The sequence below is a fragment of the Hippocampus bargibanti genome, linkage group LG04 (genome assembly GCF_051943395.1).
Source record: "Hippocampus bargibanti isolate YZ-2025 linkage group LG04, ASM5194339v1, whole genome shotgun sequence".
Taxonomy (NCBI): Eukaryota; Metazoa; Chordata; class Actinopteri; order Syngnathiformes; family Syngnathidae; genus Hippocampus; species Hippocampus bargibanti.
In genome coordinates, this window is record NC_142737.1 from 6,830,022 (window position 1) to 6,841,088 (window position 11,067).

The following is an 11,067-nucleotide window of genomic DNA, read 5'->3' on the forward strand; positions in this document are numbered from 1 at the left end:
AAACTACAAGGATGGTGTTTTCACTTGGCTCTGCACTTTTTGACCAGGTTTTGAAAATGACACGTTCAAGAGTGACATTTTAGTTGTAGTCACAAATGAATGCCAGGTGATTTGTTTAACCCTTATATTATGTAAAAAAAAAATCACATTTATTATGTTGATGAGAAGGTTTCTTCAGCCGTCATCTGTACAAAAGTGAAGGTTTCGGACGTTTCGCCTCCTATCCAAGAGACTTCGTCAGCGAACTAAAGTCTGACTGGTCGTATCGGCCCCATTTATATATCCCTAATGTCCAGACCTAGTGGCGCCGGACACAGCTATGATAGGTCCCTACTCTCAGGTTGGGGGGGGGCGCGGGACCCCCCCCTTGTGGCCCCACTGATTGTTCCTACATTCCTGACTAACGATTGGCCTATTACCCCCACTCCCCCCGGTATCACCTCATCAGCATAACGACCCTCATCAGCATTGCGAAAGTTGCCTAACCTGTTTTGCCTGAGCAGGCTATTGTATGAACGATCCAAATTGAACCTCACACCACCCGACCGGTTTAATGAAGGATTTTGTTGTTTTATAAGAATCGCCTCTTTTACCCCCCTTTCAAACCATCTATGTTCTTTCGCTAAGATTGAGAATTTGTTGAGTCTCCCCAATGTACTGAACTCAAAAAAAGACTTTATCAACATCGCAGGGATAATACTAGTGGGCCTCAATCGGCAGTACATTTGCACCTAAAAGCTACTAACCACTCATTTGACGACAATGAGGTTAAAATCTTAGCGAAAGAACATAGATGGTTTGAAAGGGGGGTAAAAGAGGCGATTCTTATAAAACAACAAAATCCTTCATTAAACCGGTCGGGTGGTGTGAGGTTCAATTTGGATCGTTCATACAATAGCCTGCTCAGGCAAAACAGGTTAGGCAACTTTCGCAATGCTGATGAGGGTCGTTATGCTGATGAGGTGATACCGGGGGGAGTGGGGGTAATAGGCCAATCGTTAGTCAGGAATGTAGGAACAATCAGTGGGGCCACAAGGGGGGGGTCCCGCGCCCCCCCCCAACCTGAGAGTAGGGACCTATCATAGCTGTGTCCGGCGCCACTAGGTCTGGACATTAGGGATATATAAATGGGGCCGATACGACCAGTCAGACTTTAGTTCGCTGACGAAGTCTCTTGGATAGGAGGCGAAACGTCCGAAACCTTCACTTTTGTACAGATGACGGCTGAAGAAACCTTCTCATCGATGGACCACTCCTGTACGACTGAGAGCTTACACAGACATTTATTATGTTGTGGGTCATTTTTACCCATATGTAAAAATCCACACAAAACAATCAAATAATAGTCGACATCAGCAACAACTGTTTCTGAGATGTCATAAACATACTGGAAAAGAGAGGCACCGTATGTTCTATCCCATTGGGATATTTTAGGACTGTTTTGAAGAAAGGAAAAGGAGAGGATATCCAGTGTTTTAGTCAACACAAAAATGGAAATGGGTAAAATTCATCACTTTGGTCAGCAACAAATTTTAATCACAGATGGCTAAATGCATTTTTAGCTATTTTCAATCTATTAGCTATATTAGCTATCTAGTTAGCTAACTAGCTGACTATCGAGGTAGCAATATTATAGCTAGCTAGCTATTGAGCTACCCATCTATCAGCTAGCTAGGTTTCAATCTATTTGAGTTTCTTCCGGGTTGAGTGAACGCTGGTGCGTCTGGCTACCGCTGCTCACCCAGAGAAAAACTTATCCTGTGACTGTAAAGTGACCTTGAGAGTTTGAAAGGTGTTATAAAGTAAATTAAATTTATTATTATTATTATTATTATTATTATTATTATTATTATTATTATTATTAACATAATATGAGGGTTAAATGTACACAGTAGCTTTTCTATTGCGCTGCTGTCGCACAAAATGTTATTGTTCTTTTCTCAGTATGCTATTCTACGTTTTTTGGCACCAAATAGTTAGTGGTCGGTTGGCAACAGCTTCCTCCAGAAAAAAAAAGGATGCTGCATATTGTCGCGTTTGATTTGGTTTAGCATGTCTCCCTCTCAGTTTTCAGACATTCCCGGTTTTAATATCCGATCTGCTCTTCATGTGTGGAGTTGGAGGGCTCTTTCTGTGTTATGCCATTTTTCACTCTGTACTACAATTCCTTCACTGAAAATATGCATATCAAAACTCAAATTTACCCTGAAGTGTGGGGGGGGGGCATGAATGTCAATGTCCCACCACTTGTCCAAACTCATTTGGGATAGTTTTCATCTCATAATTTACCCTTAAAGGACAACCGACGCCTTCGGACAAGTTGTGTCCATAATTTGTAAAATCACTTCTAATGACTTCTACTGAGCATATTTTACAAAAAAATCACTATATATAGCTATATTTTACGTTTTAAGACTCGCGCTAAATATTCAGGAAGTCTTGTTTTTGAGTTGATGGTGATGCCTGACGTGACGTCATGTCAGGGACGCCCTTGACCGAGAAAGCGACACACAATGCATTTTGGGTACTTTATTTGGTCTGAAAACATCGTGTTGATCCGTGTTGATGGCGAAATTAGAAGGAAAACTAATAAATAACGCGATGATGAATCGTTGCGTGTTGCACCAAGACTACTATTTGACAAAAATTCCCAGCAGACAAATCAGCCCATTTCCAACGGAGCATGGGCGCCATCTTGTGCATTTTCTGGGACGCTACATTGGAGTCCTGACAGCTCGAATTGATACGTGAGGACTTCTTCAATCAATTGCAAACATTTATGCTTTCCTCTTCAGAACTATTTGAATCATATTCATTACTGGATGACTAACAAGAAAGCATCTTCCTCGAATCTGAAATCATTGTTTTGATTCTAGAGCAAGGCAAGACGTCCTGGCGTGACATCACAAACAAAGGGGCGGGACCTTCTGAAACTCGGCATCTCCGAGGTCATTTTGAAGTAGTTTTGGGACACTTTAACTCATTTTTATTGGTACAGTAAAGTCTCGTTATATCGATATTCAAGGGAGTCCGAAAAAATATCGATATAACCGGGACTATCGATATATCCGACCCTGTTTGCATGTAATTTTCTCCGTGCGTGCATAGAAATAGTATCGATATAACCGGGACTATCGATATATCCGATATCGATATAACGAGACTTTACTGTATTTTGCATTTGACTAAAAATATCAGCCCGCATGTTTTGGGTATTTTAGATGCTATAAAACGTTTTCTGATGTCAGTTAGGAAACAAAAAAAAAAGATGTCGGTTGTCCTTTAAAACGGATGCTATTTAGCAGAGCGCTATAGAAAATAGCAATCTCATTTTCCCACCATCGATTTTGGAGACTGACTGAGCGTGTCACTTTATAAAAGGGAATTATAAGTAAATGCAAGATGAATGTTCAACTATCTGCCGTTTTTATTTGCCTAGCTTATCTCAACATGGTAATAAAACTGTCACTGTCTTGTCACAACATAGACCGCATATACTGCATGTGTGACGTACAGGGGACGGTGAATAGCAATAAAACGAGGGTGGTCGTATGATAAAACGACGACAGCAAACGGAAATTAGGGGACCAGCAAGCTCGATAACATCTCTCATAACCATTCGAAACGGGTGCTTTCATTTCAACCTACTTTGCTAGCTTGATAAACAGCCGCATTTGTGCGGCCATTTATGTCACCGTGTTGATTTGACTGTCATTGATAAAATAAGTCAAGTCCGGAAGGGGAAGATGAGAAACATCCATCAACTGCTGAGCTGACACGCGACCTTATAGGTGAATTAATTGCAATTACTTCGGGTGATGTCATTAACCACACCGCCTTTGCCCAATCTCTCTGTCAGCGCCGCCTCAGAGACGCTACGTCCGGTCTCACGAGCCATTTTAGGAAATAGTTCGCTTGGAAAGTGATTGTCTCCCCTCACCCACGTCCCAAAGACTTTGCTCTGCGGGGAAGGAGAAAAAAGGAGGAAAGACACGCGCCGTCGCCGAGTAATTTATCCCGGTAAGCGATGACGGTGGTGCATATCCTTATAGCGGATGAGCTCAGAGTTATGAGTGGGTTCGCTCTGTGTTTCGTCAGTGTCAAGTGCACAGTAAGAATTAATTGTTAAAAGGGTACCCCCACGGGCTACCATGCGGGCTCATGACATTTTATTAACCTGAGGACCTTCATCCAAACCAACCAGGCGGTTAAAATAGCGACGGCAGATGTGAGCCGACATCGTATGGGAAATGATTTGCTCGCAATTGCAATTTAAAGGACAGCCGACGTCTCTGGACAAGTTGTGTCCATAATTTGTAAAATGGCTTCAAATGACTTCTACTGAGCGTATTTTACAAAGATTCCACCGCATATAGCTATATTTTACATTTTAAGACTCGCGCTGAATATTCCGGAAGCCTTGTTTTTGAGTTGGTGCCTAGTCCTCACCCTACGTCACTGAAGCAACGCCCCTCAGCGAGAAAGAACATACCTTGCATCACCTCAATGCATTTTGCGGTACTTTGTTTGGTCTGAAAACTTCGTGTTGAACACTCATTAGAAGATAATTAGCGAACGAAAATAGAAAATGGTTTGAAAAGGGAGTAAAAGAAGCTATTTTTATAAAACAGCAAAACCCTTCACTAAATTGGCATGGTGGTGTGAGGTTTAATTTGGATCGTGCTTACAACACACTTCTGAGATCGTTACCACATAGGCTTAGTTATTGTGATGAGGTGATATCAGGCCAGTGATATCAGGCCAGTCGCAGACCATAATCAGTCAGGACAATAGCAGTATAAGTGTTACCTCAGGAAATAGTCCTCTGCTCCCCCCAACCTCAGAGGAGGGACCTATCATAGCAGAGGTCTGGCACCGCCACCTCTGGACAGTAGGGATATGTATATAGGGCCAGAGCAACCTGCAACATTTTAGTTCGCTGACGAAGCCTCTTGGATGAGAAGCGAAACGTCCGACATGTTCAAAGAAGTACAGATGATGGCTGAAGAAACCTTTTCATCGATTAAGAGGAAAGACACAACCACAATAATTCCTCACTTCGGTAAAGTTTTAGATGACAAATGAAGTACATAAAAAGTATTTTAGGCTTGTGCACGTGACCCAATCAGGATCCTTGTGCCGTTTTTGTTCTTGGGGGAAGATGGATACAATCAATGCGTGGAGAATAGAGGTTACCTTGTCAACATAAGTGTTGTTGCCTCTTTTATCAGAACGCTAGTGGAAGCTTTTAATGACTCAATCAACCTCTTTCTTGTTCTCTTCTGCCCCTTTGCTCTCTTTTTATTTCATTTCCATCTGCGCCATATCTGGACAGGTAAATAATTTATGCCCCTTCTCTGGCTCTGTGGGAAATGTATGAATTGAACGAGTGGAAAGACTGGTATATTTTTTCTTTGCCCCTCTCTGGCTTGTTGATGCATCCACACCAAGGTCAGACTATGGGTGTATTTTACATTGATGGATCGCTTGAGCCAAACTTTCATATCCTTTGCATGCCAATATGAACAACCCATATCTGTGTCGTTCAGTAGCTTGCGTGAGAAGATTGCTTTCATGGGAGATATTCCCTGCCAATTTTTATTTTATTTCTCTATCTATTTATTTATTTTTATGTATTTATTTTTTAGTTATCCATCATTTAATATTATTACTATTACTATTTCTATTACTATTATTATCATTATTATTATTATTATTATTATTATTATTAGTAGTAGTAGTAGTAGTAGTAGTAGTAGTAGTAGTAGTAGCAGCAGCAGCAGCAGCAGCAGCAGTAGTAGTAGTAGTTATCAGTTTTTTATGTTTGGACATTTTGTAGCATCCTTGGGTAGACATGAATTAATGTTTAAATCTGGCATCCTTAGTGGTTATAATGTTATAATTTCCGGTTATAATGTATGCATCACGTACGTACTTCTACTCCCCATTGCCTCAATTATTAATTGTGTTTATGTTTGGTTCATTTTACTCTAAAACGTGGGGGTCATATTTACCATGGTAAAAGCCCAATAAACATTCATCATTATAGCTCAGACTTTGTTAATTTGTGGTCTCTTTTTGTTCAATATGCATACCCTTGATAACTATCATGGAAAATTTGCTGTTGTCAATTACCGTACAGTGGTACCTCGGTTCTCGAACGCCTCACAGTTCGAACAAATCGGTGTTCGGGGGGGGGGGGGAATCGCATGGCAGATAAACAACAATCCAAGGTCACACAAACCTATTGACAATTTGGAGCGTTCAATCAGCCCGCCATGCATGTTTTAAGAATGTGGGAGTAACAGGCTAACTTCACACATGAAGGCAGGAGTTGGAATCAAAATGCGGGACCAATAATTAAACATCACAAAGATCAAATCAACTACCCAGTTTTCAATAGTCTGTGTTTTTGCCTCACTTTAATTATTTTTGCTGACTGTAATTATGATAACCGCATGCATTGTGTTTGTATTGTCTCAATAAAGGGCATTCAGCGTCTCCAATTTAAAATTTAAATGTCACACTTGTTCTATTGTTGTTTTGGCTGTACAAGTGGGCAAAACTAGTGTAACACAATAATTCGCGCAGCAAAATAACTACAATACTAAATCTTCCCAATGTACGAACATTCAAGTTACACAAAATATACGAACATTGTTGCGGGTACTGTATGTCAAAAACTGTTTGGACAGAGATGTTGTAAGTTAGAATTTGTATTGCTTGCCTTTTTCCGGCGGAGCTCGCTTGCAATTGGCTGCATACCGTGCTTCACGCACATACACGGACACGACTGGATGTTTACGTGATGGACACCAAGGATGGCCAATCAGCGCCTGTCTATGCTGAAGTTTTGCCAACGAGTTCAGGCCCCGATCCGCCGAGCTAGCTCACGATTGGCTGCGTAGAGTATGTGGGCGGGGAGAAAATTCCTCTTCCCAGTTGACGCTCTAGGACAGGGGTCAGGAACCTGTGGCTCGCGAGATGGCGCCCCCCTGTGTGGCTGCCTCCACAGCAGCTCTTTCCCTTTCTTGTCTACTTTTTCACTTCTTTACTTTTCCGTTTTTGTTTTGCCTGATCTCGCTCCATAAACCTACGGAGAGGAGATGGGCATCTTTTCTTTTGCTCATCGCCGTTATTTTTTACTTTTTCATCGCTCCTGTGAACGGGGAATCCACGCGCACGCGGAATCCCATTGTTTACAGTCGAGACCAGCTACTAGCGTGGCGGGCTAATAGCGGACTAGCGGCCGCCGCACCAGACATCCCCGATGAATTGAAGAGGAGGAAACGAGGATGTCGGGCCGGGAAAGATCGCCGCAAAAGAACGAGGAAATACCGACACGTTCTCCCGTCCGTCATCATGGGGAACGTGAGATCGCTCCCAAATAAAATGGACGAGCTGGCGGCGCTAACGCGACATCAGAGGGAGTACCGGGAAGCCAGCTTGCTACTCGTCACGGAGACATGGCTTTCGGCAATCACTCCGGACGCCCACGCAGAGTTGGAGGGCTTCCAACTCGTACGAGCGGACAGAAATGAAGGCAGCGGTAAGCAGAAAGGAGGGGGGATTGCTGTATTTGTGAATGACAAATGGTGCAATCCTGGGCACATCACGGTGAAGGAAAAACTTTGCACTCGGGACATCGAGCTGCTAGCCGTTAGCCTTCGGCCGCATTACCTGCCACGGGAATTCTCACACGTCATAGCCGTGACGACGTACATTCCCCCTACGGCAAATGGCGGCGCTGCCTCCGATGCCCTCATATCTGTTGTAAACAAGCTGCAAACCCAGTCCCCCAACGCCTTGTTTATCATCTCAGGGGACTTCAATCACATTTCCCTGAAATTCTCCCTCCCAACATTCACACAGTATGTAACTTGTGCCACCAGAGACAATAACATATTGGACCTATTTTATTCAAACGCCAAGGATGCATACAAACCCTCCCCCCTCCCCCCTCTCGGAAGAGCAGACCACAATATGGTTTATCTCCAGCCTGTGTACAAACCCCTTGTCCAGAGGCAACCAGCTGTGACCCGCACGATCAAAAGATGGTCCACAGAAGCTGAAGAAGCTCTGCGGGACTGTTTTGATTCAACCAGGTGGGAGCTCTTTACTGAGATTCATGGGGAAGACATTGACTCACTCACCAACACCATCACAGACTACATTAACTTTTGTGAACAAAACACCGTACCCACCAGGACTGTGCGGTGTTTTGCCAACAACAAACCATGGATTAATCCCGACATAAAAGTCCTCCTGAAGGAGAAGAAAAGGGCTTTTGTGTCGGGCAACAGAGAGGAACTGAAGGCCGTGCAGATCCAACTGAGGAGGAAGATCAGAGAGGGGAAGAAGGCCTACAGGATGAAAATGGAGGAGCAGCTGCAAGCCAGCAATGTCGCTGGTGTCTGGAAGGGCCTGAAAAACATCTCAGGCCACAAAAGCCCAGTGACATTGAACGAAAAAGACAAGGACTGGGCAGATGAACTCAACCGCTTTTTCAATCGGTTTGACAAGACGCCAGCCGCCCCCGGCCCACCGTCAACTTCACCTGTAGCTGCACCTGCACCAACTCTCACTGTGGCCTTACCCTCCCTGCCCCCTCTCACGACCAGCTCTCCACAACCAACATCTGCCCTCCCAACCGTTGCCACACCCTCAGCCGCCACTCTGCCTCCTGGTTCCTGCCTGTCTGTCACAACTGCGCAGGTGAGGAACCAACTGAGGAGGATGCAGGTGAGGAAGGCAGCAGGTCCGGATGACATCAGTTCCCGACTCCTCAAGACCTGCTCCGACCAGCTGTGTGACATTGTCCAGCACTTGTTCAACCTGAGCCTGAAGCTGGGCAGAGTTCCACAGCTGTGGAAAACGTCATGCCTGGTCCCAGTGCCCAAGATTGCCAACCCCAAAGAGCTCAACAGCTACAGACCGGTGGCGCTGACGTCTCACCTGATGAAGACGCTGGAGAGACTCGTCCTCACCCACCTGCGACCGCTGGCAAGCTCATCGCTGGACCCGCTGCAGTTTGCCTACCAGCCCAGCATCGGTGTGGAGGATGCCATCATCTACCTCCTCCATACGGCGTTGCTGCACCTGGAGGATGCTGGGAGCACGGTGAGGATCACATTCTTCGATTTCTCCAGTGCCTTCAACACCATCCAGCCCAGTCTACTGGGGGACAAGCTGCAGCATGCCGGAGTCGACCATCACCTCACATCCTGGATTACAGACTACCTCACAAACAGGCCACAGTACGTGAGGGTAAAGAACTGTGAGTCGGACAGGCTTCTCTGCAGCACCGGAGCGCCGCAGGGAACAGTCCTGGCTCCATTCCTCTTCACCCTCTACACCTCGGACTTCAACTACAACACCCCAACCTGCCACCTTCAGAAGTTCTCTGACGACTCAGCTATTGTCGGCCTCATTACAGAGGGAGACGATAGGGAGTACAGGGGACTGACAAAGGACTTTGTGGACTGGTGCCAGCAGAATCACCTCCAGATCAACACTGGCAAAACCAAGGAGCTGGTGGTGGATTTCTGCAGGAAACAATCATCACCTGCACCATTGAACATCCAGGGTTCGGACATTGAGAGGGTGACCTCCTACAAGTACCTGGGTGTTACTCTCAACAATAAACTGGACTGGACAACAAACACGGATGCCCTAATCAAAAAGGGACAGAGTCGCCTCTTCCTCCTCAGGAAACTGAGGTCTTTTGGAGTTCAGGGGTCACTCCTAAAGACTTTCTATGACTCTGTGGTGGCATCAGCCATCCACTATGGCATTGTCTGCTGGTCAGGCAGCATCACCACCCGGGACAGAAAAAGACTGGAGCGCTTTGTCAAGCGGGCCAGTTCTGTCGTGGGCTGCTCGCTGGACTCTCTTGAGGAGGTGGGCAACAGACGGACGCTAGCTAAACTAAAAGCTATGACGGACAGCCCCTCCCACCCCCTCCTGCCCATCCTGACAGCTCTGGGTAGCTCCTTTAGCCAGAGACTATTACACCCGCGCTGCAAGAAGGAGAGGTACCGCCGCTCGTTCCTACCGACTGCTGTCAGGCTTCACAATTCCCAATGATCACATGTGAAAAAAAAAAAACAAAAACAAAAAAACTGGACACTTGTAAATATGGGTTGTTGCAATATATCTTAATGCATCTCTTGATTCTGCACTATGTACAGTCTTGTTTATAGAACGGTTTTTGCACATCTACATTTGCACAGTATACAGTTGACATTTTTATTTTGTTATGCTTAGAATATCTTGTTTTCTATCCTTTCACTCCCACCCCAACCCCATCCCTCTTCAATTGCTGCTGTGGACTGCAAATTTCCCCATTGCGGGACGAATAAAGGTATTCTGATTCTGATTCTGATTCTGATATATGGCTCTTTTGATGATTGCATCTGGCTCGCCAATAATATTAAATACATATTCTCGCTTTTTCGCTGTTCATTTCCTGTTTGGGCTTCATTTGGCGGAAAGCGCAATTTTGATTGGATGATACTGACCTAGGTTGGCGGAAAGCGCAATTTTGATTGGATGATACTGGCCGTTGTTGAAACAGGTAAACGCCCCTTTTAAATGAGCCAGACGAGTAAAAAAATATACACTTCAGGTTGACTAAACCGAAGGATTCACCATTGTGGAGATAAAAGGTTCTGATTCTAATTTGCAATGAAACAAGACCATCGATGAAACAGTCGAATGTCAGTGGCACTTTTACAAGCCCCATGCTAACGTTAGCATCAATATACTGTACTTGAGAGCTGCGAGAGACAGCAGAAAGCAAGTGTGGAAGCTAATGAGCAGTGTGCAGGCTTGCTAGCAGTAACTTCGCGGATGGACCCGGAGAGTTGACTTTCATTCCGATCGTTTGGCTGGATTTTTACCAAACACGAGGAACGGAAAACCATTCATGTTAATGGTGTGTACCATCACAAAGTTATTTTAAATAATACATTCTAACATTTTGTTGAAAAGTGGCCACATGTGCGTGTGTGTGGCTCTCAGTGAAAAGCCTTTCTCAATATTTTACTTTTAAGGCTCTCTTTGTCA